The 24,012-nt window shown below is 44.9% G+C and overlaps 66 pseudogenes; all 66 read left to right on the forward strand.

The window, feature by feature from the left end:
- The first annotated feature begins 49 nt into the window (after window positions 1–49).
- On the forward strand, window positions 50–168 carry LOC140083446 (5S ribosomal RNA; annotated as a pseudogene).
- Window positions 169–237: 69 nt separating this feature from the next.
- LOC140084800 (5S ribosomal RNA) lies at window positions 238–356 on the forward strand (annotated as a pseudogene).
- Window positions 357–426: 70 nt separating this feature from the next.
- LOC140097412 (5S ribosomal RNA) lies at window positions 427–545 on the forward strand (annotated as a pseudogene).
- Window positions 546–615: 70 nt separating this feature from the next.
- Window positions 616–734, forward strand: LOC140097532 (5S ribosomal RNA; annotated as a pseudogene).
- Window positions 735–1,935: 1,201 nt separating this feature from the next.
- On the forward strand, window positions 1,936–2,054 carry LOC140083748 (5S ribosomal RNA; annotated as a pseudogene).
- Window positions 2,055–2,313: 259 nt separating this feature from the next.
- On the forward strand, window positions 2,314–2,432 carry LOC140094128 (5S ribosomal RNA; annotated as a pseudogene).
- Window positions 2,433–2,879: 447 nt separating this feature from the next.
- Window positions 2,880–2,998, forward strand: LOC140084685 (5S ribosomal RNA; annotated as a pseudogene).
- A 259-nt stretch (window positions 2,999–3,257) lies between these two features.
- On the forward strand, window positions 3,258–3,376 carry LOC140089257 (5S ribosomal RNA; annotated as a pseudogene).
- Window positions 3,377–3,445: 69 nt separating this feature from the next.
- On the forward strand, window positions 3,446–3,564 carry LOC140094504 (5S ribosomal RNA; annotated as a pseudogene).
- Window positions 3,565–4,390: 826 nt separating this feature from the next.
- Window positions 4,391–4,509, forward strand: LOC140079455 (5S ribosomal RNA; annotated as a pseudogene).
- Window positions 4,510–4,767: 258 nt separating this feature from the next.
- LOC140095024 (5S ribosomal RNA) lies at window positions 4,768–4,886 on the forward strand (annotated as a pseudogene).
- Window positions 4,887–4,956: 70 nt separating this feature from the next.
- On the forward strand, window positions 4,957–5,075 carry LOC140083447 (5S ribosomal RNA; annotated as a pseudogene).
- Window positions 5,076–5,144: 69 nt separating this feature from the next.
- On the forward strand, window positions 5,145–5,263 carry LOC140084801 (5S ribosomal RNA; annotated as a pseudogene).
- Window positions 5,264–5,333: 70 nt separating this feature from the next.
- On the forward strand, window positions 5,334–5,452 carry LOC140097413 (5S ribosomal RNA; annotated as a pseudogene).
- Window positions 5,453–5,522: 70 nt separating this feature from the next.
- Window positions 5,523–5,641, forward strand: LOC140097533 (5S ribosomal RNA; annotated as a pseudogene).
- A 636-nt stretch (window positions 5,642–6,277) lies between these two features.
- On the forward strand, window positions 6,278–6,396 carry LOC140083749 (5S ribosomal RNA; annotated as a pseudogene).
- A 259-nt stretch (window positions 6,397–6,655) lies between these two features.
- LOC140094129 (5S ribosomal RNA) lies at window positions 6,656–6,774 on the forward strand (annotated as a pseudogene).
- Window positions 6,775–7,222: 448 nt separating this feature from the next.
- LOC140096015 (5S ribosomal RNA) lies at window positions 7,223–7,341 on the forward strand (annotated as a pseudogene).
- Window positions 7,342–7,788: 447 nt separating this feature from the next.
- On the forward strand, window positions 7,789–7,907 carry LOC140085210 (5S ribosomal RNA; annotated as a pseudogene).
- A 448-nt stretch (window positions 7,908–8,355) lies between these two features.
- On the forward strand, window positions 8,356–8,474 carry LOC140096016 (5S ribosomal RNA; annotated as a pseudogene).
- Window positions 8,475–8,732: 258 nt separating this feature from the next.
- Window positions 8,733–8,851, forward strand: LOC140095482 (5S ribosomal RNA; annotated as a pseudogene).
- A 70-nt stretch (window positions 8,852–8,921) lies between these two features.
- LOC140085211 (5S ribosomal RNA) lies at window positions 8,922–9,040 on the forward strand (annotated as a pseudogene).
- Window positions 9,041–9,488: 448 nt separating this feature from the next.
- On the forward strand, window positions 9,489–9,607 carry LOC140096282 (5S ribosomal RNA; annotated as a pseudogene).
- Window positions 9,608–9,676: 69 nt separating this feature from the next.
- On the forward strand, window positions 9,677–9,795 carry LOC140082126 (5S ribosomal RNA; annotated as a pseudogene).
- Window positions 9,796–10,431: 636 nt separating this feature from the next.
- On the forward strand, window positions 10,432–10,550 carry LOC140083750 (5S ribosomal RNA; annotated as a pseudogene).
- Window positions 10,551–10,620: 70 nt separating this feature from the next.
- LOC140095576 (5S ribosomal RNA) lies at window positions 10,621–10,739 on the forward strand (annotated as a pseudogene).
- Window positions 10,740–10,809: 70 nt separating this feature from the next.
- On the forward strand, window positions 10,810–10,928 carry LOC140082188 (5S ribosomal RNA; annotated as a pseudogene).
- Window positions 10,929–10,998: 70 nt separating this feature from the next.
- On the forward strand, window positions 10,999–11,117 carry LOC140095593 (5S ribosomal RNA; annotated as a pseudogene).
- Window positions 11,118–11,565: 448 nt separating this feature from the next.
- Window positions 11,566–11,684, forward strand: LOC140090390 (5S ribosomal RNA; annotated as a pseudogene).
- Window positions 11,685–11,943: 259 nt separating this feature from the next.
- On the forward strand, window positions 11,944–12,062 carry LOC140094516 (5S ribosomal RNA; annotated as a pseudogene).
- A 447-nt stretch (window positions 12,063–12,509) lies between these two features.
- LOC140083751 (5S ribosomal RNA) lies at window positions 12,510–12,628 on the forward strand (annotated as a pseudogene).
- Window positions 12,629–12,698: 70 nt separating this feature from the next.
- On the forward strand, window positions 12,699–12,817 carry LOC140097195 (5S ribosomal RNA; annotated as a pseudogene).
- A 70-nt stretch (window positions 12,818–12,887) lies between these two features.
- Window positions 12,888–13,006, forward strand: LOC140086727 (5S ribosomal RNA; annotated as a pseudogene).
- A 258-nt stretch (window positions 13,007–13,264) lies between these two features.
- On the forward strand, window positions 13,265–13,383 carry LOC140098733 (5S ribosomal RNA; annotated as a pseudogene).
- A 70-nt stretch (window positions 13,384–13,453) lies between these two features.
- Window positions 13,454–13,572, forward strand: LOC140083311 (5S ribosomal RNA; annotated as a pseudogene).
- A 259-nt stretch (window positions 13,573–13,831) lies between these two features.
- Window positions 13,832–13,950, forward strand: LOC140087019 (5S ribosomal RNA; annotated as a pseudogene).
- Window positions 13,951–14,397: 447 nt separating this feature from the next.
- LOC140082820 (5S ribosomal RNA) lies at window positions 14,398–14,516 on the forward strand (annotated as a pseudogene).
- A 70-nt stretch (window positions 14,517–14,586) lies between these two features.
- On the forward strand, window positions 14,587–14,705 carry LOC140079456 (5S ribosomal RNA; annotated as a pseudogene).
- Window positions 14,706–14,963: 258 nt separating this feature from the next.
- Window positions 14,964–15,082, forward strand: LOC140096620 (5S ribosomal RNA; annotated as a pseudogene).
- A 259-nt stretch (window positions 15,083–15,341) lies between these two features.
- Window positions 15,342–15,460, forward strand: LOC140095847 (5S ribosomal RNA; annotated as a pseudogene).
- A 637-nt stretch (window positions 15,461–16,097) lies between these two features.
- On the forward strand, window positions 16,098–16,216 carry LOC140084723 (5S ribosomal RNA; annotated as a pseudogene).
- A 70-nt stretch (window positions 16,217–16,286) lies between these two features.
- Window positions 16,287–16,405, forward strand: LOC140083448 (5S ribosomal RNA; annotated as a pseudogene).
- A 69-nt stretch (window positions 16,406–16,474) lies between these two features.
- On the forward strand, window positions 16,475–16,593 carry LOC140096621 (5S ribosomal RNA; annotated as a pseudogene).
- A 70-nt stretch (window positions 16,594–16,663) lies between these two features.
- Window positions 16,664–16,782, forward strand: LOC140097196 (5S ribosomal RNA; annotated as a pseudogene).
- A 70-nt stretch (window positions 16,783–16,852) lies between these two features.
- On the forward strand, window positions 16,853–16,971 carry LOC140084795 (5S ribosomal RNA; annotated as a pseudogene).
- A 70-nt stretch (window positions 16,972–17,041) lies between these two features.
- Window positions 17,042–17,160, forward strand: LOC140097197 (5S ribosomal RNA; annotated as a pseudogene).
- A 259-nt stretch (window positions 17,161–17,419) lies between these two features.
- Window positions 17,420–17,538, forward strand: LOC140095483 (5S ribosomal RNA; annotated as a pseudogene).
- A 70-nt stretch (window positions 17,539–17,608) lies between these two features.
- Window positions 17,609–17,727, forward strand: LOC140087396 (5S ribosomal RNA; annotated as a pseudogene).
- A 448-nt stretch (window positions 17,728–18,175) lies between these two features.
- On the forward strand, window positions 18,176–18,294 carry LOC140096284 (5S ribosomal RNA; annotated as a pseudogene).
- Window positions 18,295–18,741: 447 nt separating this feature from the next.
- LOC140096742 (5S ribosomal RNA) lies at window positions 18,742–18,860 on the forward strand (annotated as a pseudogene).
- A 448-nt stretch (window positions 18,861–19,308) lies between these two features.
- LOC140082128 (5S ribosomal RNA) lies at window positions 19,309–19,427 on the forward strand (annotated as a pseudogene).
- A 447-nt stretch (window positions 19,428–19,874) lies between these two features.
- On the forward strand, window positions 19,875–19,993 carry LOC140083752 (5S ribosomal RNA; annotated as a pseudogene).
- Window positions 19,994–20,063: 70 nt separating this feature from the next.
- LOC140097480 (5S ribosomal RNA) lies at window positions 20,064–20,182 on the forward strand (annotated as a pseudogene).
- A 259-nt stretch (window positions 20,183–20,441) lies between these two features.
- LOC140082189 (5S ribosomal RNA) lies at window positions 20,442–20,560 on the forward strand (annotated as a pseudogene).
- Window positions 20,561–20,630: 70 nt separating this feature from the next.
- Window positions 20,631–20,749, forward strand: LOC140095594 (5S ribosomal RNA; annotated as a pseudogene).
- A 259-nt stretch (window positions 20,750–21,008) lies between these two features.
- Window positions 21,009–21,127, forward strand: LOC140094528 (5S ribosomal RNA; annotated as a pseudogene).
- A 447-nt stretch (window positions 21,128–21,574) lies between these two features.
- LOC140083753 (5S ribosomal RNA) lies at window positions 21,575–21,693 on the forward strand (annotated as a pseudogene).
- A 70-nt stretch (window positions 21,694–21,763) lies between these two features.
- On the forward strand, window positions 21,764–21,882 carry LOC140097198 (5S ribosomal RNA; annotated as a pseudogene).
- Window positions 21,883–21,952: 70 nt separating this feature from the next.
- LOC140088982 (5S ribosomal RNA) lies at window positions 21,953–22,071 on the forward strand (annotated as a pseudogene).
- Window positions 22,072–22,141: 70 nt separating this feature from the next.
- On the forward strand, window positions 22,142–22,260 carry LOC140093547 (5S ribosomal RNA; annotated as a pseudogene).
- Window positions 22,261–22,329: 69 nt separating this feature from the next.
- On the forward strand, window positions 22,330–22,448 carry LOC140096622 (5S ribosomal RNA; annotated as a pseudogene).
- Window positions 22,449–22,707: 259 nt separating this feature from the next.
- Window positions 22,708–22,826, forward strand: LOC140095848 (5S ribosomal RNA; annotated as a pseudogene).
- A 448-nt stretch (window positions 22,827–23,274) lies between these two features.
- LOC140097849 (5S ribosomal RNA) lies at window positions 23,275–23,393 on the forward strand (annotated as a pseudogene).
- A 70-nt stretch (window positions 23,394–23,463) lies between these two features.
- LOC140084724 (5S ribosomal RNA) lies at window positions 23,464–23,582 on the forward strand (annotated as a pseudogene).
- A 70-nt stretch (window positions 23,583–23,652) lies between these two features.
- On the forward strand, window positions 23,653–23,771 carry LOC140092799 (5S ribosomal RNA; annotated as a pseudogene).
- A 69-nt stretch (window positions 23,772–23,840) lies between these two features.
- LOC140097850 (5S ribosomal RNA) lies at window positions 23,841–23,959 on the forward strand (annotated as a pseudogene).
- Window positions 23,960–24,012: the final 53 nt, after the last annotated feature.

The raw sequence follows: 24,012 nt of genomic DNA on the forward strand, positions 1-24,012 counted from the left end.
TTAGTTTCTCTATGAGATAGTAAAAGAAGGTTCAAATTGAACAGCTGCTGTCAACGGCCATTCTAAGCTGAATTTGCCTGCTCTCGTCAGATCGCAGCAGCAATGCAGCTTAAGGCTTGGCAAGTACCAGCATGGGAGACTGGCTGGGAATTCCAAGTTCCGTTGACCTTTTTGAACCTGAAAATGTGTTAGTTTCTCTATGAGATAGTAAAAGAAGGTTCAAATTGAACAGCTGCTTTCAACGGCCATTCTAAGCTGAATGTGCCTGCTCTCGTCAGATCGCAGCAGCAATGCAGCTTAAGGCTTGGCAAGTACCAGCATGGGAGACTGGCTGGGAATCCCAAGTTCCGTTGACCTTTTTTAACCTGAAAATTGTGTTAGTTTCTCTATGAGATAGTAAAAGAAGGTTCAAATTGAACAGCTGCTGTCAACGGCCATTCTAAGCTGAATGTGCCTGCTCTCTTCATATCGCAGCAGCAATGCAGCTTAAGGCTTGGTAAGTACCAGCATGGGAGACTGGCTGGGAATCCCAAGTTCCGTTGACCTTTTTGAACCTGAAAATTGTGTTAGTTTCTCTATGAGATAGTAAAAGAAGGTTCAAATTGAACAGCTGCTGTCAACGGCCATTCTAAGCTGAATGTGCCTGCTCTCGTCAGATCGCAGCAGCAATGCAGCTTAAGGCTTGGCAAGTACCAGCATGGGAGACTATGTAGGAATCCCAAGATCCATTGACCTTTATGAACCTGAAAATTAAGTTATTTTCTCTATGAGATAGTAAAAGAAGGTTCAAATTGAACAGCTGCTTTCAACGGCCATTCTAAGCTGAATGTGCCTGCTCTTGTCAGATCGCAGCAGCAATGCAGCTTAAGGCTTGGCAAGTTCCAGCATGGGAGACTGGCTGGGAATCCCAAGTTCTGGTGACCTTTTTGAACCTGAAAATGTGTTAGTTTCTCTATGAGATAGTAAAAGAAGGTTCAAATTGAACAGCTGCTGTCAACGGCCATTCTAAGCTGAATGTGCGTGCTCTTGTCAGATCGCAGCAGCGATGCAGCTTAAGGCTTGGCAAGTACCAGCATGGGAGACTGGCTTGGAATCCAAAATTCTGGTGACCTTTTTGAACCTGAAAATTGTGTTAGTTTCTCTATGAGATAGCAAAAGAAGGTTCAAATTGAACAGCTGCTGTCAACGGCCATTCTAAGCTGAATTTGCCTGCTCTCGTCAGATTGCAGCAGCAATGCAACTTAAGGCTTGGCAAGTACCAGCATGGGAGACTGGCTGGGAATTCCAAGTTCTGTTGACCTTTTTGAACCTGAAAATGTGTTAGTTTCTCTATGAGATAGTAAAAGAAGGTTCAAATTGAACAGCTGCTGTCAACGGCAATTCTAAGCTGAATGTGCCTGCTCTTGTCAGATTGCAGCAGCAATGCAGCTTAAGGCTTGGCAAGTACCAGCATGGGAGACTGGCTGGGAATCCCAAGTTCCGTTGACCTTTTTGAACTTGAATATTGTGTTAGTTTCTCTATGAGATAGTAAAAGAAGGTTCAAATTGAACGGCTGCTGTCAACGGCCATTCTAAGATGAATGTGCGTGCTCTTGTCAGATCGCAGCAGAGATGCAGCTTAAGGCTTGGCAAGTGACAGCATGGGAGACTGGCTGTGAATCCCAAGTTCTGGTGACCTTTTTGAACCTGAAATTGTGTTAGATTCTCTATGAGATAGTAAAAGAAGGTTCAAATTGAACAGCTGCTGTCAACGGCCATTCTAAGCTGAATGTGCCTGCTCTTGCCAGATTGCAGCAGCAATGCAGCTTAAGGCTTGGCAAGTACCAGCATGGGAGACTGGCTTGGAATCCCAAGTTCTGGTGACCTTTTTGAACCTGAAAATTGTGTTAGTTTCTATATGAGATAGTAGAAGAAGGTTCAAATTGAACAACTGCTGTCAATGGCCATTCTAAGCTGAATGTGCCTGCTCTCGTCAGATCGCAGCAGCAATGCAGCTTAAGGCTTGGCAAGTACCAGCATGGGAGACTGGCTGGGAATCCCAAGTTCTGTTGACCTTTTTGAACCTGAAAATTGTGTTAGTTTCTCTATGAGATAGTAAAAGAAGGTTCAAATTGAACAGCTGCTGTCAACGGCCATTCTAAGCTGAATGTGCGTGCTCTTGACAGATCGCAGCAGCGATGCAGCTTAAGGCTTGGCAAGTACCAGCATGGGAGACTGGCTGGGAATCCCAAGTTCTGTTGACCTTTTTGAACTTGAAAATTGTTTTAGTTTCTCTATGAGATAGTAAAAGAAGGTTCAATTTGAAATGCTGCTGTCAACGGCCATTCTAAGCTGAATGTGCCTGCTCTCGTCAGATCGCAGCAGCAATGCAGCTTAAGGCTTGGCAAGTACCAGCATGGGAGACTGGCTGGGAATCCCAAGTTCTGGTGACTTTTTTGAACCTGAAAATTGTGTTAGTTTCTCTATGAGATAGTAGAAGAAGGTTCAAATTGAACAGCTGCTGTCAATGGCCATTCTAAGCTGAATGTGTGTGCTCTTGTTAGATCGCAGCAGCAATGCAGCTTAAAGCTTGGCAAGTACCAGCATGGGAGACTGGCTGGGAATCCCAAGTTCTGTTGACCTTTTTGAACCTGAAAATTATGTTAGTTTCTCTATGAGATAGTAGAAGAAGGTTCAAATTGAACAACTTTTGTCAACGGCCATTCTAAGCTGAATGTGTGTGCTCTTTTCAGATCGCAGCAGTGATGCAGCTTAAGGCTTGGCAAGTACCAGCATGGGAGACTGGCTGGGAATCCCAAGTTCTGTTGACCTTTTTGAACCTGAAAATGTGTTAGTTTCTCTATGAGATAGTAAAAGAAGGTTCAAATTGAACAGCTGCTGTCAACGGCCATTCTAAGCTGAATGTGCGTGCTCTCATCAGATCGCAGCAGCAATGCAGCTTAAGGCTTGGCAAGTACCAGCATGGGAGACTGGCTGGGAATCCCAAGTTCCGTTGACCTTTTTGAACCTTAAAATTGTGTTAGTTTCTCTATGAGATAGTAAAAGAAGGTTCAAATTGAACAGCTGCTGTCGACAGCCATTCTAAGCTGAATGTGCCTGCTCTTGTCAGATCGCAGCAGCAATGCAGCTTAAGGCTTGGCAAGTACCAGCATGGGAGACTGGCTGGGTATCCCAAGTTCTGTTGACCTTTTTGAACCTGAAAATTGTGTTAGTTTCTCTATGAGATAGTAAAAGAAGGTTCAAATTGAACAGCTGCTGTCAACGGCCATTCTAAGCTGAATGTGCCTGCTCTCGTCAGATCGCAGCAGCAATGCAGCTTAAGGCTTGGCAAGTACCAGCATGGGAGACTGGCTGCGAATTCCAAGTTCTGTTGACCTTTTTGAACCTGAAAATGTGTTAGTTTCTCTATGAGATAGTAAAAGAAGGTTCAAATTGAACAGCTGCTGTCAACGGCCATTCTAAGCTGAATGTGCCTGCTCTCGTCAGATCGCAGCAGCAATGCAGCTTAAGGCTTGGCAAGTACCAGCATGGGAGACTGGCTGGGAATCCCAAGTTCCGTTGACCTTTTTGAACCTGAAAATTGTGTTAGTTTCTCTATGAGATAGTAAAAGAAGGTTCAAATTGAACAGCTGCATTTAACGGCCATTCTAAGCTGAATGTGCCTGCTCTCGTCAGATCGCAGCAGAATTGCAGCTTAAGGCTTGGCAAGTACCAGCATGGGAGACTGGCTGGGAATCCCAAGTTCCGTTGACCTTTTTGAACCTGAAAATTGTGTTAGTTTCTCTATGAGATAGTAAAAGAAGGTTCAAATTGAACAGCTGCTGTCAACGGCCATTCTAAGCTGAATGTTCCTGCTCTCGTCAGATCGCAGCAGCAATGCAGCTTAAGGCTTGGCAAGTACCAGCATGGGAGACTGGGTAGAAATCCCAAGATCCGTCGACCTTTTTGAACCTTAAAATTAAGTTATTTTCTCTATGAGATAGTAAAAGAAGGTTCAAATTGAACAGCTGCTGTCAACGGCCATTCTAAGCTGAATGTGCCTGCTCTCGTCAGATCACAGCAGCAATGCAGCTTAAGGCTTGGCAAGTACCAGCATGTTAGACTGGCTGGGAATCCCAAGTTCTGTTGACCTTTTTGAACCTGAAAATTGTGTTAGTTTCTCTATGAGATAGTAAAAGAAGGTTCAAATTGAACAGCTGCTGTCAACAGCCATTCTAAGCTGAATGTGCCTGCTCTTGTCAGATTGCAGCAGCAATGCAGCTTAAGGCTTGGCAAGTACCAGCATGGGAGACTGGCTTGGAATCCCAAGTTCTGGTGACCTTTTTGAACCTGAAAATTGTGTTAGTTTCTATATGAGATAGTAGAAGAAGGTTCAAATTGAACAGCTGCTGTCAACGGCCATTCTAAGCTGAATGTGCCTGCTCTCGTCAGATCGCAGCAGCAATGCAGCTTAAGGCTTGGCAAGTACCAGCATGGGAGACTGGCTGGGAATCCCAAGTTCTGTTGACCTTTTTGAACCTGAAAAGGTTTTGGTTTCTCTATGAGATAGTAAAAGAAGGTTCAAATTGAACAGCTGCTGTCAACGGCCATTCTAAGCTGAATGTGCCTGCTCTCGTCAGATCGCAGCAGCAATGCAGCTTAAGGCTTGGCAAGTACCACCATGGGAGACTGGGTAGCAATACCAAGATCAGTCGACCTTTTTGAACCTGAAAATTGAGTTATTTTCTCTATGAGATAGTAAAAGAAGGTTCAAATTGAACAGCTGCTGTCAACGGCCATTCTAAGCTGAATGTGCCTGCTCTCGTCAGATCACAGCAGCAATGCAGCTTAAGGCTTGGCAAGTACCAGCATGGGAGACTGGCTGGGAATCCCAAGTTCTGTTGACGTTTTTGAACCTGAAAATTGTGTTAGTTTCTCTATGAGATAGTAAAAGAAGGTTCAAATTGAACAGCTGCTGTCAACGGCCATTCTAAGCTGAATTTGCCTGCTCTCGTCAGATCGCAGCAGCAATGCAGCTTAAGGCTTGGCAAGTACCAGCATGGGAGACTGGCTGGGAATTCCAAGTTCCGTTGACCTTTTTGAACCTGAAAATGTGTTAGTTTCTCTATGAGATAGTAAAAGAAGGTTCAAATTGAACAGCTGCTTTCAACGGCCATTCTAAGCTGAATGTGCCTGCTCTCGTCAGATCGCAGCAGCAATGCAGCTTAAGGCTTGGCAAGTACCAGCATGGGAGACTGGCTGGGAATCCCAAGTTCCGTTGACCTTTTTTAACCTGAAAATTGTGTTAGTTTCTCTATGAGATAGTAAAAGAAGGTTCAAATTGAACAGCTGCTGTCAACGGCCATTCTAAGCTGAATGTGCCTGCTCTCTTCATATCGCAGCAGCAATGCAGCTTAAGGCTTGGTAAGTACCAGCATGGGAGACTGGCTGGGAATCCCAAGTTCCGTTGACCTTTTTGAACCTGAAAATTGTGTTAGTTTCTCTATGAGATAGTAAAAGAAGGTTCAAATTGAACAGCTGCTGTCAACGGCCATTCTAAGCTGAATGTGCCTGCTCTCGTCAGATCGCAGCAGCAATGCAGCTTAAGGCTTGGCAAGTACCAGCATGGGAGACTATGTAGGAATCCCAAGATCCATTGACCTTTATGAACCTGAAAATTAAGTTATTTTCTCTATGAGATAGTAAAAGAAGGTTCAAATTGAACAGCTGCTTTCAACGGCCATTCTAAGCTGAATGTGCCTGCTCTTGTCAGATCGCAGCAGCAATGCAGCTTAAGGCTTGGCAAGTTCCAGCATGGGAGACTGGCTGGGAATCCCAAGTTCCGTTGACCTTTTTGAACTTGAATATTGTGTTAGTTTCTCTATGAGATAGTAAAAGAAGGTTCAAATTGAACGGCTGCTGTCAACGGCCATTCTAAGATGAATGTGCGTGCTCTTGTCAGATCGCAGCAGAGATGCAGCTTAAGGCTTGGCAAGTGACAGCATGGGAGACTGGCTGTGAATCCCAAGTTCTGGTGACCTTTTTGAACCTGAAATTGTGTTAGATTCTCTATGAGATAGTAAAAGAAGGTTCAAATTGAACAGCTGCTGTCAACGGCCATTCTAAGCTGAATGTGCCTGCTCTTGCCAGATTGCAGCAGCAATGCAGCTTAAGGCTTGGCAAGTACCAGCATGGGAGACTGGCTTGGAATCCCAAGTTCTGGTGACCTTTTTGAACCTGAAAATTGTGTTAGTTTCTATATGAGATAGTAGAAGAAGGTTCAAATTGAACAACTGCTGTCAATGGCCATTCTAAGCTGAATGTGCCTGCTCTCGTCAGATCGCAGCAGCAATGCAGCTTAAGGCTTGGCAAGTACCAGCATGGGAGACTGGCTGGGAATCCCAAGTTCTGTTGACCTTTTTGAACCTGAAAATTGTGTTAGTTTCTCTATGAGATAGTAAAAGAAGGTTCAAATTGAACAGCTGCTGTCAACGGCCATTCTAAGCTGAATGTGCGTGCTCTTGACAGATCGCAGCAGCGATGCAGCTTAAGGCTTGGCAAGTACCAGCATGGGAGACTGGCTGGGAATCCCAAGTTCTGTTGACCTTTTTGAACTTGAAAATTGTTTTAGTTTCTCTATGAGATAGTAAAAGAAGGTTCAATTTGAAATGCTGCTGTCAACGGCCATTCTAAGCTGAATGTGCCTGCTCTCGTCAGATCGCAGCAGCAATGCAGCTTAAGGCTTGGCAAGTACCAGCATGGGAGACTGGCTGGGAATCCCAAGTTCTGGTGACTTTTTTGAACCTGAAAATTGTGTTAGTTTCTCTATGAGATAGTAGAAGAAGGTTCAAATTGAACAGCTGCTGTCAATGGCCATTCTAAGCTGAATGTGTGTGCTCTTGTTAGATCGCAGCAGCAATGCAGCTTAAAGCTTGGCAAGTACCAGCATGGGAGACTGGCTGGGAATCCCAAGTTCTGTTGACCTTTTTGAACCTGAAAATTATGTTAGTTTCTCTATGAGATAGTAGAAGAAGGTTCAAATTGAACAACTTTTGTCAACGGCCATTCTAAGCTGAATGTGTGTGCTCTTTTCAGATCGCAGCAGTGATGCAGCTTAAGGCTTGGCAAGTACCAGCATGGGAGACTGGCTGGGAATCCCAAGTTCTGTTGACCTTTTTGAACCTGAAAATTGTGTTAGTTTCTCTATGAGATAGTAAAAGAAGGTTCAAATTGAACATCTGCTGTCAATGGCCATTCTAAGCTGAATTTGCCTGCTCTCGTCAGATCGCAGCAGCAATGCAACTTAAGGCTTGGCAAGTACCAGCATGGGAGACTGGCTGGGAATTCCAAGTTCCGTTGACCTTTTTGAACCTGAAAATGTGTTAGTTTCTCTATGAGATAGTAAAAGAAGGTTCAAATTGAACAGCTGCTGTCAACGGCAATTCTAAGCTGAATGTGCCTGCTCTCGTCAGATCGCAGCAGCAATGCAGCTTAAGGCTTTTCAAGTACCAGCATGGGAGACTGGCTGGGAATCCCAAGTTCCGTTGACCTTTTTGAACCTGAAAATTGTGTTAGTTTCTCTATGAGATAGCAAAAGAAGGTTCAAATTGAACAGATGCTGTCAACGGCCATTCTAAGCTGAATTTGCCTGCTCTCGTCAGATCGCAGCAGCAATGCAACTTAAGGCTTGGCAAGTTCCAGCATGGGAGACTGGCTGGGAATCCCAAGTTCTGTTGACCATTTTTAACCTGAAAATTGTGTTAGTTTCTCTAAGAGATAGTAAAAGAAGGTTCAAATTGAACAGCTGCTGTCAACGGCCATTCTAAGCTGATTGTGCCTGCTCTCATCAGATCGCAGCAGCAATGTAGCTTAAGGCTTGGCAAGTACCAGCATGGGAGACTGGCTGGGAATCCCAAGTTCCGTTGACCTTTTTGAACCTGAAAATTGTGTTAGTTTCTCTATGAGATAGTAAAAGAAGGTTCAAATTGAACAGCTGCTGTCAATGGCCATTGTAAGCTGATTGTGCGAGCTCTTGTCAGATCGCAGCAGCGATGCAGCTTAAGGCTTGGCAAGTACCAGCATGGGAGACAGGCTGGGAATCCCAAGTTCCGTTGACCTTTTTGAACGTGAAAATTGTGTTAGTTTCTCTATGAGATAGCAAAAGAAGGTTCAAATTGAACAGCTGCTGTCAACGGCCATTCTAAGCTGATTATGCGAGCTCTTGTCAGATCGCAGCAGCGATGCAGCTTAAGGCTTGGTAAGTACCAGCATGGGAGACTGGCTGGGAATCCCAAGTTCTGTTGACCTTTTTGAACCTGAAAATTGTGTTAGTTTCTCTATGAGATAGTAAAAGAAGGTTCAAATTGAACATCTGCTGTCAATGGCCATTCTAAGCTGAATTTGCCTGCTCTCGTCAGATCGCAGCAGCAATGCAACTTAAGGCTTGGCAAGTACCAGCATGGGAGACTGGCTGGGAATTCCAAGTTCCGTTGACCTTTTTGAACCTGAAAATGTGTTAGTTTCTCTATGAGATAGTAAAAGAAGGTTCAAATTGAACAGCTGCTGTCAACGGCAATTCTAAGCTGAATGTGCCTGCTCTCGTCAGATCGCAGCAGCAATGCAGCTTAAGGCTTTTCAAGTACCAGCATGGGAGACTGGCTGGGAATCCCAAGTTCCGTTGACCTTTTTGAACCTGAAAATTGTGTTAGTTTCTCTATGAGATAGCAAAAGAAGGTTCAAATTGAACAGATGCTGTCAACGGCCATTCTAAGCTGAATTTGCCTGCTCTCGTCAGATCGCAGCAGCAATGCAACTTAAGGCTTGGCAAGTACCAGCATGGGAGACTGGCTGGGAATCCCAAGTTCTGTTGACCATTTTTAACCTGAAAATTGTGTTAGTTTCTCTAAGAGATAGTAAAAGAAGGTTCAAATTGAACAGCTGCTGTCAACGGCCATTCTAAGCTGATTGTGCCTGCTCTCATCAGATCGCAGCAGCAATGTAGCTTAAGGCTTGGCAAGTACCAGCATGGGAGACTGGCTGGGAATCCCAAGTTCCGTTGACCTTTTTGAACCTGAAAATTGTGTTAGTTTCTCTATGAGATAGTAAAAGAAGGTTCAAATTGAACAGCTGCTGTCAATGGCCATTGTAAGCTGATTGTGCGAGCTCTTGTCAGATCGCAGCAGCGATGCAGCTTAAGGCTTGGCAAGTACCAGCATGGGAGACAGGCTGGGAATCCCAAGTTCCGTTGACCTTTTTGAACGTGAAAATTGTGTTAGTTTCTCTATGAGATAGCAAAAGAAGGTTCAAATTGAACAGCTGCTGTCAACGGCCATTCTAAGCTGATTATGCGAGCTCTTGTCAGATCGCAGCAGCGATGCAGCTTAAGGCTTGGCAAGTACCAGCATGGGAGACTGGCTGGGAATCCCAAGTTCTGTTGACCTTTTTGAACCTGAAAATTGTGTTAGTTTCTCTATGAGATAGTAAAAGAAGGTTCAAATTGAACTGCTGCTGTCAACGGCTATTCTAAGCTGAATTTGCCTGCTCTCGTCAGATCGCAGCAGCAATGCAACTTAAGGCTTGGCAAGTACCAGCATGGGAGACTGGCTGGGAATTCCAAGTTCCGTTGACCTTTTTGAACCTGAAAATGTGTTAGTTTCTCTATGAGATAGTAAATGAAGGTTCAAATTGAACAGCTGCTGTCAACGGCCATTCTAAGCTGAATGTGCCTGCTCTCGTCAGATCGCAGCAGCAATGCAGCTTAAGGCTTGGCAAGTACCAGCATGGGAGACTGGCTGGGAATCCCAAGTTCCGTTGACATTTTTGAACCTGAATATTGTGTTAGTTTCTCTATGAGATAGTAAAAGAAGGTTCAAATTGAACAGCTGCTGTCAACGGCCATTCTAAGCTGAATGTGCGTGCTCTTGTCAGATCGCAGCAGAGATGCAGCTTAAGGCTTGGCAAGTGACAGCATGGGAGACTGGCTGGGAATCCCAAGTTCTGGTGACCTTTTTGAACCTGAAATTGTGTTAGTTTCTCTATGAGATAGTAAAAGAAGGTTCAAATTGAACAGCTGCTGTCAACGGCCATTCTAAGCTGAATGTGCCTGCTCTTGTCAGATTGCAGCAGCAATGCAGCTTAAGGCTTGGCAAGTACCAGCATGGGAGACTGGCTTGGAATCCCAAGTTCTGGTGACCTTTTTGAACCTGAAAATTGTGTTAGTTTCTCTATGAGATAGTAGAAGAAGGTTCAAATTGAACAACTGCTGTCAACGGCCATTCAAAGCTGAATGTGTGTACTCTTGTCAGCTCGCAGCAGCGATGCAGCTTAAGGCTTGGCAAGTACCATCATGGGAGACTGGATGGGAATCCCAAGTTCTGTTGACCTTTTTGAACCTGAAAATTGTGTTAGTTTCTCTATGAGATAGTAAAAGAAGGTTCAAATTGAACAGCTTCTGTCAATGGCCATTCTAAGCTGAATGTGCCTGCTCTCGTCAGATCGCAGCAGCAATGCAGCTTAAGGCTTGGCAAGTACCAGCATGGGAGACTGGCTGGGAATCCCAAGTTCTGTTGACCTTTTTGAACCTGAAAATTGTGTTAGTTTCTCTATGAGATAGTAAAAGAAGGTTCAAATTGAACAGCTGCTGTCAACGGCCATTCTAAGCTGAATGTGCGTGCTCTTGTCAGATCGCAGCAGTGATGCAGCTTAAGGCTTGGCAAGTACCAGCATGGGAGACTGGCTGGGAATCCCAAGTTCTGTTGACCATTTTTAACCTGAAAATTGTGTTAGTTTCTCTAAGAGATAGTAAAAGAAGGTTCAAATTGAACATCTGCTGTCAACGGCCATTCTAAGCTGATTGTGCCTGCTCTCGTCAGATCGCAGCAGCAATGCAGCTTAAGGCTTGGCAAGTACCAGCATGGGAGACTGGCTGGGAATCCCAAGTTCCGTTGACCTTTTTGAACCTGAAAATTGTGTTAGTTTCTCTATGAGATAGTAAAAGAAGGTTCAAATTGAACAGCTGCTGTCAATGGCCATTCTAAGCTGAATGTGCCTGCTCTTGTCAGATCGCAGCAGCAATGCAGCTTAAGGCTTGGCAAGTACCAGCATGGGAGACTGGCTGGGAGTCCCAAGTTCCGTTGACCTTTGTGAACGTGAAAATTGTGTTAGTTTCTCTATGAGATAGCAAAAGAAGGTTCAAATTGAACAGCTGCTGTCAATGGCCATTGTAAGCTGATTGTGCGAGCTCTTGTCAGATCGCAGCAGCGATGCAGCTTAAGGCTTGGCAAGTACCAGCATGGGAGACAGGCTGGGAATCCCAAGTTCCGTTGACCTTTTTGAACGTGAAAATTGTGTTAGTTTCTCTATGAGATAGCAAAAGAAGGTTCAAATTGAACAGCTGCTGTCAACGGCAATTCTAAGCTGATTGTGCGAGCTCTTGTCAGATCGCAGCAGCAATGCAGCTTAAGGCTTGGCAAGTACCAGCATGGGAGACTGGCTGGGAATCCCAAGTTCCGTTGACCTTTTTGAACCTGAAAATTGTGTTAGTTTCTCTATGAGATAGTAAAAGAAGGTTCAAATTGAACAAATGCTGTCAATGGCCATTCTAAGCTGAATGTGCCTGCTCTCGTCAGATCGCAGCAGCAATGCAGCTTAAGGCTTGGCAAGTACCAGCATGGGAGACAGGCTGGGAATTCCAAGTTCCGTTGACCTTTTTGAACGTGAAAATTGTGTTAGTTTCTCTATGAGATAGCAAAAGAAGGTTCAAATTGAACAGCTGCTGTCAACGGCCATTCTAAGCTGATTGTGCGAGCTCTTGTCAGATCGCAGCAGCGATGCAGCTTAAGGCTTGGCAAGTACCAGCATGGGAGACTGGCTGGGAATCCCAAGTTCTGTTGACCTTTTTGAACCTGAAAATTGTGTTAGTTTCTCTATGAGATAGTAAAAGAAGGTTCAAATTGAACAGCTGCTGTCAACGGCCATTCTAAGCTGAATGTGCCTGCTCTCGTCAGATCGCAGCAGCAATGCAGCTTAAGGCTTGGCAAGTACCAGCATGGGAGACTGGCTGGGAATCCCAAGTTCCGTTGACCTTTTTGAACCTGAATATTGTGTTAGTTTCTGTATGAGATAGTAAAAGAAGGTTCAAATTGAACAGCTGCTGTCAACGGCCATTCTAAGCTGAATGTGCGTGCTCTTGTCAGATCGCAGCAGAGATGCAGCTTAAGGCTTGATAAGTGACAGCATGGGAGACTGGCTGGGAATCCCAAGTTCTGGTGACCTTTTTGAACCTGAAATTGTGTTAGTTTCTCTATGAGATAGTAAAAGAAGGTTCAAATTGAACAGCTGCTGTCAACGGCCATTCTAAGCTGAATGTGCCTGCTCTTGCCAGATTGCAGCAGCAACGCAGCTTAAGGCTTGGCAAGTACCAGCATGGGAGACTGGCTTGGAATCCCAAGTTCTGGTGCCCTTTTTGAACCTGAAAATTGTGTTAGTTTCTATATGAGATAGTAGAAGAAGGTTCAAATTGAACAACTGCTGTCAATGGCCATTCTAAGCTGAATGTGCCTGCTCTCGTCAGATCGCAGCAGCAATGCAGCTTAAGGCTTGGCAAGTACCAGCATGGGAGACTGGCTGGGAATCCCAAGTTCTGTTGACCTTTTTGAACCTGAAAATTGTGTTAGTTTCTCTATGAGATAGTAAAAGAAGGTTCAAATTGAACAGCTGCTGTCAACGGCCATTCTAAGCTGAATGTGCGTGCTCTTGTCAGATCGCAGCAGCGATGCAGCTTAAGGCTTGGCAAGTACCAGCATGGGAGACTGGCTGGGAATCCCAAGTTCTGTTGACCTTTTTGAACTTGAAAATTGTTTTAGTTTCTCTATGAGATAGTAAAAGAAGGTTCAATTTGAAACGCTGCTGTCAACGGCCATTCTAAGCTGAATGTGCCTGCTCTTGTCAGATCGCAGCAGCAATGCAGCTTAAGGCTTGGCAAGTACCAGCATGGGAGACTGGCTGGGAATTCCAAGTTCCGTTGACCTTTTTGAACCTGATAATGTGTTAGTTTCTCTATGAGATAGTAAAAGAAGGTTCAAATTGAACAGCTGCTGTCAACGGCAATTCTAAGCTGAATGTGCCTGCTCTCGTCAGATCGCAGCAGCAATGCAGCTTAAGGCTTTGCAAGTATCAGCATGGGAGACTGGCTGGGAATCCCAAGTTCCGTTGACCTTTTTGAACCTGAAAATTGTGTTAGTTTCTCTATGAGATAGCAAAAGAAGGTTCAAATTGAACAGCTGCTGTCAACGGCCATTCTAAGCTCATTGTGCCTGCTCTCGTCAGATCGCAGCAGCAATGCAGCTTAAGGCTTGGCAAGTACCAGCATGGGAGACTGGCTGGGAATCCCAAGTTCCGTTGAGCTTTTTGAACCTGAAAATTGTGTTAGTTTCTCTATGAGATAGTAAAAGAAGGTTCAAATTGAACAGCTGCTGTCAATGGCCATTCTAAGCTGAATGTGCCTGCTCTCATCAGATCGCAGCAGCAATGCAGCTTAAGGCTTGGCAAGTACCAGCATGGGAGACCGGCTGGGAATTCCAAGTTCCGTTGACCTTTTTGAACGTGAAAATTGTGTTAGTTTCTCTATGAGATAGCAAAAGAAGGTTCAAATTGAACAGCTGCTGTCAACGGCCATTCTAAGCTGATTGTGCGAGCTCTTGTCAGATCGCAGCAGCGATGCAGCTTAAGGCTTGGCAAGTACCAGCATGGGAGACTGGCTGGGAATCCCAAGTTCTGTTGACCTTTTTGAACCTGAAAATTGTGTTAGTTTCTCTATGAGATAGTAAAAGAAGGTTCAAATTGAACAGCTGCTGTCAACGGCCATTCTAAGCTGAATGTGCCTGCTCTCGTCAGATCGCAGCAGCAATGCAGCTTAAGGCTTGGCAAGTACCAGCATGGGAGACTGGCTGGGAATCCCAAGTTCCGTTGAACTTTTTGAACCTGAATATTGTGTTAGTTTCTCTATGAGATAGTAAAAGAAGGTTCAAATTGAACAGCTGCTGTCAACGGCCATTCTAAGCTGAATGTGCGTGCTCTTGTCAGATCGCAGCAGAGATGCAGCTTAAGGCTTGGCAAGTGACAGCATGGGAGACTGGCTGGCAATCCCAAGTTCTGGTGACCTTTTTGAACCTGAAATTGTGTTAGTTTCTCTATGAGATAGTAAAAGAAGGTTCAAATTGAACAGCTGCTGTCAACGGCCATTCTAAGCTGAATGTGCCTGCTCTTGCCAGATTGCAGCAGCAATGCAGCTTAAGGCTTGGCAAGTACCAGCATGGGAGACTGGCTTGGAATCCCAAGTTCTGGTGACCTTTTTGAACCTTAAAATTGTGTTAGTTTCTATATGAGATAGTAGAAGAAGGTTCAAATTGAACAACTGCTGTCAATGGCCATTCTAAGCTGAATGTGCCTGCTCTCGTCAGATCGCAGCAGCAATGCAGCTTAAGGCTTGGCAAGTACCAGCATGGGAGACTGGCTGGGAATCCCAAGTTCCGTTGACCTTTTTGAACCTGAAAATTGTGTTAGTTTCTCTATGAGATAGCAAAAGAAGGTTCAAATTGAACAGCTGCTGTCAACGGCCATTCTAAGCTGAATGTGCCTGCTCTCGTCAGATCGCAGCAGCAATGCAGCTTAAGGCTTGGCAAGTACCAGCATGGGAGACTGGCTGGGAATCCCAAGTTCTGTTGACCTTTTTTAACCTGAAAATTGTGTTAGTTTCTCTATGAGATAGTAAAAGAAGGTTCAAATTGAACAGCTGCTGTCAACGGCCATTCTAAGCTGAATTTGCCTGCTCTCGTCATATCGCAGCAGCAATGCAACTTAAGGCTTGGCAAGTACCAGCATGGGAGACTGGCTGGGAATTCCAAGTTCCGTTGACCTTTTTGAACCTGAAAATGTGTTAGTTTCTCTATGAGATAGTAAAAGAAGGTTCAAATTGAACAGCTGCTGTCAACGGCAATTCTAAGCTGAATGTGCCTGCTCTCGTCAGATCGCAGCAGCAATGCAGCTTAAGGCTTTGCAAGTACCAGCATGGGAGACTGGCTGGGAATCCCAAGTTCCGTTGACCTTTTTGAACCTGAAAATTGTGTTAGTTTCTCTATGAGATAGCAAAAGAAGGTTCAAATTGAACAGATGCTGTCAACGGCCATTCTAAGCTGAATGTGCGTGCTCTTGTCAGATCGCAGCAGCGATGCAGCTTAAGGCTTGGCAAGTACCAGCATGGGAGACTGGCTGGGAATCCCAAGTTCTGGTGACCTTTTTGAACCTGAAAATTGTGTTAGTTTCTCTATGAGATAGTAAAAGAAGGTTCAAATTGAACAGCTGCTGTCAATGGCCATTCTAAGCTGAATGTGCTTGCTCTCGTCAGATCGCAGCAGCAATGCAGCTTAAGGCTTGGCAAGTACCAGCATGGGAGACAGGCTGGGAATCCCAAGTTCCGTTGACCTTTTTGAACGTGAAAATTGTGTTAGTTTCTCTATGAGATAGCAAAAGAAGGTTCAAATTGAACAGCTGCTGTCAACGGCCATTGTAAGCTGATTGTGCGAGCTCTTGTCAGATCGCAGCAGCGATGCAGCTTAAGGCTTGGCAAGTACCAGCATGGGAGACAGGCTGGGATTCCCAAGTTCCGTTGACCTTTTTGAACGTGAAAATTGTGTTAGTTTCTCTATGAGATAGCAAAAGAAGGTTCAAATTGAACAGCTGCTGTCAACGGCCATTCTAAGCTGATTGTGCGAGCTCTTGTCAGATCGCAGCAGCGATGCAGCTTAAGGCTTGGCAAGTACCAGCATGGGAGACTGGCTGGGAATCCCAAGTTCTGTTGACCTTTTTGAACCTGAAAATTGTGTTAGTTTCTCTATGAGATAGTAAAAGAAGGTTCAAATTGAACAGCTGCTGTCAACGGCAATTCTAAGCTGAATGTGCCTGCTCTCGTCAGATCGCAGCAGCAATGCAGCTTAAGGCTTTGCAAGTACCAGCATGGGAGACTGGCTTGGAATCCCAAGTTCCGTTGACCTTTTTGAACCTGAAAATTGTGTTAGTTTCTCTATGAGATAGTAAAAGAAGGTTCAAATTGAACAGCTGCTGTCAACGGCCATTCTAAGCTGAATGTGCCTGCTCTCGTCAGATCGCAGCAGCAATGCAGCTTAAGGCTTGGCAAGTACCAACATGGGAGACTGGATGGGAATCCCAAGTTCTGTTGACCTTTTTTAACCTGAAAATTGTGTTAGTTTCTCTATGAGATAGTAAAAGAAGGTTCAAATTGAACAGCTGCTGTCAACGGCCATTCTAAGCTGAATTTGCCTGCTCTCGTCAGATCGCAGCAGCAATGCAGCTTAAGGCTTGGCAAGTACCAGCATGGGAGACTGGCTGGGAATTCCAAGTTCCGTTGACCTTTTTGAACCTGAAAATGTGTTAGTTTCTCTATGAGATAGTAAAAGAAGGTTCAAATTGAACAGCTGCTGTCAACGGCAATTCTAAGCTGAATGTGCCTGCTCTCGTCAGATCGCAGCAGCAATGCAGCTTAAGGCTTTGCAAGTACCAGCATGGGAGACTGGCTGGGAATCCCAAGTTCCGTTGACCTTTTTGAACCTGAAAATTGTGTTAGTTTCTCTATGAGATAGCAAAAGAAGGTTCAAATTGAACAGCTGCTGTCAACGGCCATTCTAAGCTGAATGTGCGTGCTCTTGTCAGATCGCAGCAGCGATGCAGCTTAAGGCTTGGCAAGTACCAGCATGGGAGACTGGCTGGGAATCCCAAGTTCTGTTGACCTTTTTGAACTTGAAAATTGTTTTAGTTTCTCTATGAGATAGTAAAAGAAGGTTCAATTTGAAATGCTGCTGTCAACGGCCATTCTAAGCTGAATGTGCCTGCTCTCGTCAGATCGCAGCAGCAATGCAGCTTAAGGCTTGGCAAGTACCAGAATGGGAGACTGGCGGGGAATCCCAAGTTCTGTTGACCTTTTTGAACCTGAAAATTGTGTTTGTTTCTCTATGAGATAGTAAAAGAAGGTTCAAATTGAACAGCTGCTGTCAACGGCCATTCTAAGCTGAATGTGCGTGCTCTTGTCAGATCGCAGCAGCGATGCAGCTTAAGGCTTGGCAAGTACCAGCATGGGAGACTGGCTGGGAATCCCAAGTTCTGTTGACCTTTTTGAACCTGAAAATTGTGTTAGTTTCTCTATGAGATAGTAGAAGAAGGTTCAAATTGAACAACTGTTGTCAACGGCCATTCTAAGCTGAATGTGTGTGCTCTTTTCAGATCGCAGCAGCGATGCAGCTTAAGGCTTGGCAAGTACCAGCATGGGAGACTGGCTGGGAATCCCAAGTTCCGTTGACCTTTTTGAACCTGAAAATTGTGTTAGTTTCTCTATGAGATAGCAAAAGTAGGTTCAAATTGAACAGATGCTGTCAACGGCCATTCTAAGCTGAATTTGCCTGCTCTCGTCAGATCGCAGCAGCAATGCAACTTAAGGCTTGGCAAGTACCAGCATGGGAGACTGGCTGGGAATCCCAAGTTCTGTTGACCATTTTTAACCTGAAAATTGTGTTAGTTTCTCTAAGAGATAGTAAAAGAAGGTTCAAATTGAACAGCTGCTGTCAACGGCCATTCTAAGCTGATTGTGCCTGCTCTCATCAGATCGCAGCAGCAATGTAGCTTAAGGCTTGGCAAGTACCAGCATGGGAGACTGGTTGGGAATCCCAAGTTCCGTTGACCTTTTTGAACCTGAAAATTGTGTTAGTTTCTCTATGAGATAGTAAAAGAAGGTTCAAATTGAACAGCTGCTGTCAATGGCCATTGTAAGCTGATTGTGCGAGCTCTTGTCAGATCGCAGCAGCGATGCAGCTTAAGGCTTGGCAAGTACCAGCATGGGAGACAGGCTGGGAATCCCAAGTTCCGTTGACCTTTTTGAACGTGAAAATTGTGTTAGTTTCTCTATGAGATAGCAAAAGAAGGTTCAAATTGAACAGCTGCTGTCAACGGCCATTCTAAGCTGATTATGCGAGCTCTTGTCAGATCGCAGCAGCGATGCAGCTTAAGGCTTGGCAAGTACCAGCATGGGAGACTGGCTGGGAATCCCAAGTTCTGTTGACCTTTTTGAACCTGAAAATTGTGTTAGTTTCTCTATGAGATAGTAAAAGAAGGTTCAAATTGAACTGCTGCTGTCAACGGCTATTCTAAGCTGAATTTGCCTGCTCTCGTCAGATCGCAGCAGCAATGCAACTTAAGGCTTGGCAAGTACCAGCATGGGAGACTGGCTGGGAATTCCAAGTTCCGTTGACCTTTTTGAACCTGAAAATGTGTTAGTTTCTCTATGAGATAGTAAATGAAGGTTCAAATTGAACAGCTGATCTCAACGGCAATTCTAAGCTGAATGTGCCTGCTCTCGTCAGATCGCAGCAGCAATGCAGCTTAAGGCTTTGCAAGTACCAGCATGGGAGACTGGCTTGGAATCCCAAGTTCCGTTGACCTTTTTGAACCTGAAAATTGTGTTAGTTTCTCTATGAGATAGCAAAAGAAGGTTCAAATTGAACAGCTGCTGTCAACGGCCATTCTAAGCTGAATGTGCGTGCTCTTGTCAGATCGCAGCAGCGATGCAGCTTAAGGCTTGGCAAGTACCAGCATGCGAGACTGGCTGGGAATCCCAAGTTCTGTTGACCATTTTTAACCTGAAAATTGTGTTAGTTTCTCTAAGAGATAGTAAAAGAAGGTTCAAATTGAACAGCTGCTGTCAACGGCCATTCTAAGCTGATTGTGCCTGCTCTCGTCAGATCGCAGCAGCAATGCAGCTTAAGGCTTGGCAAGTACCAGCATGGAAGACAGGCTGGGAATCCCAAGTTCCGTTGACCTTTGTGAACGTGAAAATTGTGTTAGTTTCTCTATGAGATAGCAAAAGAAGGTTCAAATTGAACAGCTGCTGTCAATGGCCATTGTAAGCTGATTGTGCGAGCTCTGGTCAGATCGCAGCAGCGATGCAGCTTAAGGCTTGGCAAGTACCAGCATGGGAGACAGGCTGGGAATCCCAAGTTCCGTTGACCTTTTTGAACGTGAAAATTGTGTTAGTTTCTCTATGAGATAGCAAAAGAAGGTTCAAATTGAACAGCTGCTGTCAACGGCAATTCTAAGCTGATTGTGCGAGCTCTTGTCAGATCGCAGCAGCGATGCAGCTTAAGGCTTGGCAAGTACCAGCATGGGAGACTGGCTGGGAATCCCAAGTTCTGTTGACCTTTTTGAACCTGAAAATTGTGTTAGTTTCTCTATGAGATAGTAAAAGAAGGTTCAAATTGAACAGCTGCTGTCAACGGCCATTCTAAGCTGAATGTGCCTGCTCTCGTCAGATCGCAGCAGCAATGCAGCTTAAGGCTTGGCAAGTACCAGCATGGGAGACTGGCTGGGAATCCCAAGTTCCGTTGACATTTTTGAACCTGAATATTGTGTTAGTTTCTCTATGAGATAGTAAAAGAAGGTTCAAATTGAACAGCTGCTGTCAACGGCCATTCTAAGCTGAATGTGCGTGCTCTTGTCAGATCGCAGCAGAGATGCAGCTTAAGGCTTGGCAAGTGACAGCATGGGAGACTGGCTGGGAATCCCAAGTTCTGGTGACCTTTTTGAACCTGAAATTGTGTTAGTTTCTCTATGAGATAGTAAAAGAAGGTTCAAATTGAACAGCTGCTGTCAACGGCCATTCTAAGCTGAATGTGCCTGCTCTTGTCAGATTGCAGCAGCAATGCAGCTTAAGGCTTGGCAAGTACCAGCATGGGAGACTGGCTTGGAATCCCAAGTTCTGGTGACCTTTTTGAACCTGAAAATTGTGTTAGTTTCTCTATGAGATAGTAGAAGAAGGTTCAAATTGAACAGCTTCTGTCAATGGCCATTCTAAGCTGAATGTGCCTGCTCTCGTCAGATCGCAGCAGCAATGCAGCTTAAGGCTTGGCAAGTACCAGCATGGGAGACTGGCTGGGAATCCCAAGTTCTGTTGACCTTTTTGAACCTGAAAATTGTGTTAGTTTCTCTATGAGATAGTAAAAGAAGGTTCAAATTGAACAGCTGCTGTCAACGGCCATTCTAAGCTGAATTTGCCTGCTCTCGTCAGATCGCAGCAGCAATGCAGCTTAAGGCTTTGCAAGTACCAGCATGGGAGACTGGCTGGGAATCCCAAGTTCCGTTGACCTTTTTGAACCTGAAAATTGTGTTAGTTTCTCTATGAGATAGCAAAAGAAGGTTCAAATTGAACAGCTGCTGTCAACGGCCATTCTAATCTGAATGTGCGTGCTCTTGTCAGATCGCAGCAGTGATGCAGCTTAAGGCTTGGCAAGTACCAGCATGGGAGACTGGCTGGGAATCCCAAGTTCTGTTGACCATTTTTAACCTGAAAATTGTGTTAGTTTCTCTAAGAGATAGTAAAAGAAGGTTCAAATTGAACATCTGCTGTCAACGGCCATTCTAAGCTGATTGTGCCTGCTCTCGTCAGATCGCAGCAGCAATGCAGCTTAAGGCTTGGCAAGTACCAGCATGGGAGACTGGCTGGGAATCCCAAGTTCCGTTGACCTTTTTGAACCTGAAAATTGTGTTAGTTTCTCTATGAGATAGTAAAAGAAGGTTCAAATTGAACAGCTGCTGTCAATGGCCATTCTAAGCTGAATGTGCCTGCTCTTGTCAGATCGCAGCAGCAATGCAGCTTAAGGCTTGGCAAGTACCAGCATGGGAGACTGGCTGGGAGTCCCAAGTTCCGTTGACCTTTGTGAACGTGAAAATTGTGTTAGTTTCTCTATGAAATAGCAAAAGAAGGTTCAAATTGAACAGCTGCTGTCAACGGCAATTCTAAGCTGATTGTGCGAGCTCTTGTCAGATCGCAGCAGCGATGCAGCTTAAGGCTTGGCAAGTACCAGCATGGGAGACTGGCTGGGAATCCCAAGTTCTGTTGACCTTTTTGAACCTGAAAATTGTGTTAGTTTCTCTATGAGATAGTAAAAGAAGGTTCAAATTGAACAGCTGCTGTCAACGGCCATTCTAAGCTGAATGTGCCTGCTCTCGTCAGATCGCAGCAGCAATGCAGCTTAAGGCTTGGCAAGTACCAGCATGGGAGACTGGCTGGGAATCCCAAGTTCCGTTGACCTTTTTGAACCTGAATATTGTGTTAGTTTCTGTATGAGATAGTAAAAGAAGGTTCAAATTGAACAGCTGCTGTCAACGGCCATTCTAAGCTGAATGTGCGTGCTCTTGTCAGATCGCAGCAGAGATGCAGCTTAAGGCTTGATAAGTGACAGCATGGGAGACTGGCTGGGAATCCCAAGTTCTGGTGACCTTTTTGAACCTGAAATTGTGTTAGTTTCTCTATGAGATAGTAAAAGAAGGTTCAAATTGAACAGCTGCTGTCAACGGCCATTCTAAGCTGAATGTGCCTGCTCTTGCCAGATTGCAGCAGCAACGCAGCTTAAGGCTTGGCAAGTACCAGCATGGGAGACTGGCTTGGAATCCCAAGTTCTGGTGCCCTTTTTGAACCTGAAAATTGTGTTAGTTTCTATATGAGATAGTAGAAGAAGGTTCAAATTGAACAACTGCTGTCAATGGCCATTCTAAGCTGAATGTGCCTGCTCTCGTCAGATCGCAGCAGCAATGCAGCTTAAGGCTTGGCAAGTACCAGCATGGGAGACTGGCTGGGAATCCCAAGTTCTGTTGACCTTTTTGAACCTGAAAATTGTGTTAGTTTCTCTATGAGATAGTAAAAGAAGGTTCAAATTGAACAGCTGCTGTCAACGGCCATTCTAAGCTGAATGTGCGTGCTCTTGTCAGATCGCAGCAGCGATGCAGCTTAAGGCTTGGCAAGTACCAGCATGGGAGACTGGCTGGGAATCCCAAGTTCTGTTGACCTTTTTGAACTTGAAAATTGTTTTAGTTTCTCTATGAGATAGTAAAAGAAGGTTCAATTTGAAACGCTGCTGTCAACGGCCATTCTAAGCTGAATGTGCCTGCTCTTGTCAGATCGCAGCAGCAATGCAGCTTAAGGCTTGGCAAGTACCAGCATGGGAGACTGGCTGGGAATCCCAAGTTCCGTTGACCTTTTTGAACCTGAAAATTGTGTTAGTTTCTCTATGAGATAGCAAAAGAAGGTTCAAATTGAACAGCTGCTGTCAACGGCCATTCTAAGCTGAATTTGCCTGCTCTCGTCAGATCGCAGCAGCAATGCAACTTAAGGCTTGGCAAGTACCAGCATGGGAGACTGGCTGGGAATTCCAAGTTCCGTTGACCTTTTTGAACCTGAAAATGTGTTAGTTTCTCTATGAGATAGTAAAAGAAGGTTCAAATTGAACAGCTGCTGTCAACGGCAATTCTAAGCTGAATGTGCCTGCTCTCGTCAGATCGCAGCAGCAATGCAGCTTAAGGCTTTGCAAGTACCAGCATGGGAGACTGGCTGGGAATCCCAAGTTCCGTTGACCTTTTTGAACCTGAAAATTGTGTTAGTTTCTCTATGAGATAGCAAAAGAAGGTTCAAATTGAACAGCTGCTGTCAACGGCCATTCTAAGCTGAATGTGCGTGCTCTTGTCAGATCGCAGCAGCGATGCAGCTTAAGGCTTGGCAAGTACCAGCATGGGAGTCTGGCTGGGAATCCCAAGTTCTGGTGACCTTTTTGAACCTGAAAATTGTGTTAGTTTCTCTATGAGATAGTAAAAGAAGGTTCAAATTGAACAGCTGCTGTCAATGGCCATTCTAAGCTGAATGTGCTTGCTCTCGTCAGATCGCAGCAGCAATGCAGCTTAAGGCTTGGCAAGTACCAGCATGGGAGACAGGCTGGGAATCCCAAGTTCCGTTGACCTTTTTGAACGTGAAAATTGTGTTAGTTTCTCTATGAGATAGCAAAAGAAGGTTCAAATTGAACAGCTGCTGTCAACGGCCATTGTAAGCTGATTGTGCGAGCTCTTGTCAGATCGCAGCAGCGATGCAGCTTAAGGCTTGGCAAGTACCAGCATGGGAGACAGGCTGGGAATCCCAAGTTCCGTTGACCTTTTTGAACGTGAAAATTGTGTTAGTTTCTCTATGAGATAGCAAAAGAAGGTTCAAATTGAACAGCTGCTGTCAACGGCCATTCTAAGCTGATTGTGCGAGCTCTTGTCAGATCGCAGCAGCGATGCAGCTTAAGGCTTGGCAAGTACCAGCATGGGAGACTGGCTGGGAATCCCAAGTTCTGTTGACCTTTTTGAACCTGAAAATTGTGTTAGTTTCTCTATGAGATAGTAAAAGAAGGTTCAAATTGAACAGCTGCTGTCAACGGCAATTCTAAGCTGAATGTGCCTGCTCTCGTCAGATCGCAGCAGCAATGCAGCTTAAGGCTTTGCAAGTACCAGCATGGGAGACTGGCTGGGAATCCCAAGTTCTGTTGACCTTTTTGAACCTGAAAATTGTGTTAGTTTCTCTATGAGATAGTAAAAGAAGGTTCAAATTGAACAGCTGCTGTCAACGGCCATTCTAAGCTGAATGTGCCTGCTCTCGTCAGATCGCAGCAGCAATGCAGCTTAAGGCTTGGCAAGTACCAACATGGGAGACTGGATGGGAATCCCAAGTTCTGTTGACCTTTTTTAACCTGAAAATTGTGTTAGTTTCTCTATGAGATAGTAAAAGAAGGTTCAAATTGAACAGCTGCTGTCAACGGCCATTCTAAGCTGAATTTGCCTGCTCTCGTCAGATCGCAGCAGCAATGCAGCTTAAGGCTTGGCAAGTACCAGCATGGGAGACTGGCTGGGAATTCCAAGTTCCGTTAACCTTTTTGAACCTGAAAATGTGTTAGTTTCTCTATGAGATAGTAAAAGAAGGTTCAAATTGAACAGCTGCTGTCAACGGCAATTCTAAGCTGAATGTGCCTGCTCTCGTCAGATCGCAGCAGCAATGCAGCTTAAGGCTTTGCAAGTACCAGCATGGGAGACTGGCTGGGAATCCCAAGTTCTGTTGACCTTGTTGAACTTGAAAATTGTTTTAGTTTCTCTATGAGATAGTAAAAGAAGGTT

Source organism: Engystomops pustulosus, chromosome 9, assembly GCF_040894005.1.
Source record: "Engystomops pustulosus chromosome 9, aEngPut4.maternal, whole genome shotgun sequence".
Classification (NCBI taxonomy): Eukaryota; Metazoa; Chordata; class Amphibia; order Anura; family Leptodactylidae; genus Engystomops; species Engystomops pustulosus.